The sequence below is a fragment of the Rutidosis leptorrhynchoides genome, chromosome 1 (assembly GCF_046630445.1).
Source record: "Rutidosis leptorrhynchoides isolate AG116_Rl617_1_P2 chromosome 1, CSIRO_AGI_Rlap_v1, whole genome shotgun sequence".
NCBI lineage: Eukaryota > Viridiplantae > Streptophyta > Magnoliopsida > Asterales > Asteraceae > Rutidosis > Rutidosis leptorrhynchoides.
In genome coordinates this window covers 673,565,109-673,569,952 of record NC_092333.1, presented here as the reverse complement: position 1 = coordinate 673,569,952, position 4,844 = coordinate 673,565,109, and positions in this window count along the sequence as shown.

Below are 4,844 nucleotides of genomic sequence, written 5' to 3'. Positions count from 1 at the left end.
GACTGCAGTAGGAATTACTTGACTATTTGTGCATTTATACTCGAACTCTTCTATCATATCCAACTCGTATTCGATCTTGATCTTATGTTGATAAATTTTTGTTGACGCGCCACCTTGACTTTATGAAGAAATGTTAAATGCACATGAGAATCAGGGTAATATAATTTCCGGGATTATATTACGGTGATTCACATGGACGTTCCGACATTATGACATAAAGAATTTAGGGCGAGTCAAGGAAAATTTTCTCTCTATCCTTATTCCATACTCCGGTTAGTATTGTTGAAAATACTAACCAACGATATTCTTGTGTCTTGAAGGAACAATGGCTCCTCGTCGTGTACGCCGCAATGAAACTCCCGAACAAGCTCTCGAACGGATGATAACTACCGCCGTAGATGCGGCCATGGCCGGTCACTCATCCAACAACAATAATAATAACAACAACAACAACAACAATGGAGCCGGAAACTCAAACGAGGGATGCTCCTATAAAGCTTTCATGGGGTGCAAACCTCACACTTTTGATGGAACCGGGGGACCGGTCGTGCTCACCCGATGGTTTGAGCAAACGGAAGCCGTCTTTAGCATAAGCGGTTGTCGGGACCAAGACAAGGTCAAATACTCCACTCACACTTTCTCCGGAATTGCTCTAACATGGTGGAACACCTATGTTCAATCGGTGGGTACCGATGAAGCTCATGCCCTCTCTTGGGCCGATCTAAAGGAAAAGATGATTGTTGAATATTTTCCGCGCGAAGAAACCCGAAAGCTTGAGGAAGAACTAAGAGCTTTGAAAGCGGTCGGAAACGATCTTAAAGCTTATAATCAACGTTTCGCCGAACTATCCTTGATGTGTCCTAATCTTGTTAACCCCGAATCTCAAAGGATTGAGCTCTACATGCTCGGTCTTCCAAAAAGCATCAAACAAGGGGTGATGTCATCCAAACCCACTACTCATCAAGCCGCTATGAACATGGCTCGCCAACTAATTGAAACGGTTGACGAAATCGTAGTTCCGGCACCTAAGGCCGAGGATAAATCGGGCGGCAACAAAAGAAAGTGGGAACCCTCCCAAACAAGCAACAACAACCTTGCTAAGAAGCCTTACACCTCCGACGGCAAGAGGGGTTATACCGGACACCTACCGTATTGTAACGAGTGCTACAAACATCATTTAGGCGAATGTGGCAAACCATTTTGCTTGAAGTGTCAAAGAAGTGGCCATGTAGCCCACGATTGTAGGAATACCGCTTCCGTCGCTCAAAAGGAGCACAATGCACCCAAGACGGGTGTTTGTTTTGAATGTGGCCAACCGGGTCATTTTAGGAGTGCGTGCCCAAATAAGAAAATCAACCCCAACGCACGCCGTTAAACTTTCAACATCAACGCCTAGGATGCCCGAGACGACGATGGACTAGTCACGGGTATGTTTCTTCTCGAAATTCTCACGTTTCATGTTTATTCGATTCGGTTACCGTTAGACATTTTATAAACAAGTCTTTGACTCGTGCTCTTTACATTCCACTTTTTCCCCTAGATACTACTTAGACGATTTAAGTGACCAACGGAAAATATTGTGTGCCTATAAATTTTATTGGAGGATATACGTTAAGACTTTTGACTTGACACCTATAGAACTAGGGAGCTCGAAACCTATTCGTAAAAAAAAAAAAAAAAAAAAAACAAAAAAAAAAAAAAAATTGTTTCCCCATCATCTTGTATAGATTATTGTGAACTGAGTAATTTTCGGTTGGAAAACCGATACCCTCTCCCTCGCACCCATGACCTCATGATTTCTTGCATGAGTCCCGTGTGTATTCCAAAACGACCTCCGTTCCGGTTATCATCAATTGGGGGTTAAGTGAGACGATGTCTCCTAAGCCATTTCCGAACTCGCAACGTTAGTTGTAAATCTCTCTTAGTACCGTTTGATTTATTTAGGACTCCGTCCGTATTCATGAACCTCCTAAATCACGTATGCAACTTATCTAGACAAATCTGTTATCGTATTTATAGATGACGTCTTAACTTATTTAAGTAAAGAAGGAAAACGAACAACATCACCATCTTACGCTCGAACTTTTGAGAAAAGAGCAACTTTATACCAAATTCTCCGAGTGAGAATTTCTGTTGAACGAAGTCCAATTTTCTAGACCATAATGTTAATGGTCAAGGCATTACAATCAATCTCGAAATCAAGCCACATGTAATCAGGAAACTCTCCCCACTCAGACTTGTATTCGTAAAATCTTAGATCTCGTCTGTTATTACCGAAGATTCATTTCTGACTTTTCTCGTGTTACACGACTTTTAAACTCGTTAACTCACTAAGGAAAAACTATAAACCTCTACGTGCCCGAATCTTGAGCGTGATTCTTCACACCAACATTTCTAGTTAAATTCGTTATTTTGCACGAAGAAGTCGAATACTAAATTGTGGATCCGATCAATTTTCTCGTCATCACGTACCACACTACATACCTCTGATATTTCACCATTACCGTCTGATATTACTGGAATTTAAGATAACACACAATCCAACGATACTTCACTCTTCTTTGACTTAACGCCCTTGTGTTTCTGATAATCGGTCAACTATTATTCAACCCCGAACTATACAACTACGTGTACTACCTCGTTTCTCTTTCAGACTTCAACTTTTGACAACTAGAGGCACGTTATGGCAACCTCGAGATGTAAGCTCATCCTATTCAAAGTTCTCATTTCGCTCCTATCTTTATCGCTCGCACTTCCGTATAAGGAAACTCTTGTAACATATCTCAATGGATAGAAAAACTCTTCATATTACATTAGTATTCGCCACGAGGGTGAATAGTCCTAACGAACATTTTTGAGCCCTAACTAACTTGTTCAAACATATCTTAAGGAATTCTTTTTTTCTAATATGGTGTACCATTGCCAATGCCAATTACCTCGGATCAAAATACTCGTATCGCTTCTAGTTTTGCAAGAAACCTTGGGAAACCGCTTAGACATGAGTACCGCGTACCACCCACAAACAGACGAACCGAACAAACGAACGATTTACGTCTTCAAAAGACATGTTTCAAACTTGCATGGTCGCTTTTAGTAGATCCCTCTTACAACAGTAGTTACCACTCGTGTGTTCACACGCACTTTCCGAAACCCTATATGACCGCTAATGTCATACCCCTATTCGTTGGACCAAAGCATGTGGCAAACAAAACACCGAATCTTAACTCATCCAAGAAAACAACGATTGAGATAATCCAAGTCCGAGAAGGGCTCGAGACAACCCATTGTCGCCAGAAGAGTTATACCAAACTTAGAGGAGAACCTCACAAATCCCAGTGTGTAACCGCGTAATATTGAGAACCCGCACCTTGGAAGGGTGTAATCCGTTTCGGGAATCAGGGAAAGTTAAACCCGCGACATGTTAACCCTTTTGAAACCTTGGGGCGTATTGGAACCGCTCCCTACCGTTTAGAACTTCCGACTCAATTAAGTTTCCGTTTACCCTACATTTCGTGTAACAAACTTAGAAACGTGTCCTGCGGAACAGGAACGTGCAATCCTGCTGGATACATCAACTATCGATGACAAACTTCTCTTCATAGGAAAACCAGTTGAAACTGGGGATCGTAAAAACCGAACCTTAATGCAACGTAAAACCCTGACTATCCAAATTCATGAGAACCCTCAAGAACGTACTTTCACTTATTCATAGCATTGACAACGTAAAGTCTCGAGTAAGAGATATCGACTACTACTTCCAACTAAATTTCGGGACGAAATTTCTTTTGAGTTGTGGATAATGTAACATCCCGCGTTTTTCCGTTAAATGATTTTAACGCCCATCTTTTTCTTTTTAAATAATACCCTTCGTATCTAGATTCGTATCCTTTGTTATGTAACGTTTTAAATATTCTCGTTATCGGATTTCAATATCTCCCGTACTCCCGTGTAACTTAAAATATTCGATCGGTTAAATCCCGCACCCGCTTTGAAACTCGAGGGACCGGAGTTGCCAAATGGGCAAACTAGTTGACTAGGTCAACTAGTCAACCCATTTCTCATTCCATCATCTCCCTCACCTCTTTTCTCTCCATCTCAAGAACACACACACAAACCCATTCCATTCATTCATCATCTAAATTCAATCTTGGAAGCTCACAACAAATCCGATTACATTTTCGTGATCCTCTCTTCATTCTCTACGATTTGATACTAACTTCATCGATTTTGGGTAACATTTCTAAAACTCTAGATTTCTCAAATTCGTGTTTTTGACTTGATATGTTGTTAGTTAGTGTCTATGGCTCGTGTATAACATGAATATATGATTTGTATGCTCGATCTTGATGTTTAGGTGTAACTAGCTTGATAATGAAAAGTGTATGCTTAATCTTTGATTTTGGATGATGAAATGTGTTTAGATGTTAATGTTTGTGTGTTCAAAGTGTTAGTTACTTCAATAGCTTCGTTTGGTGTGTTGATTGACATGAAAACCTTACATTAACATGATTAGTGATTTTGAGGTTTGGTTAGGGTTTGACAACTCTTAAAACGAACTTTTGATGCGTTGAAAGCTTGTTAATGTTATTGATAAGTGTTTAGTTGTATTACACATTTCATTACCTTCAAAACGGCATATCACATGTATGAATTGGATTCCCGAAACTTGAATTTCAATTGATGAACTTGAAACCTTGTTTTGGAACATTTAACGAACTTTCGACGAGATTTTTGTTGTCTAAAATGATAAATTTGATTTAGGAAATGTATCTAGTTGTGTTCCTTGTCGAAAGAGCTTTCCGGTGATATAAAATACATGTCTTAATTGTTTGCGGATCATAAAC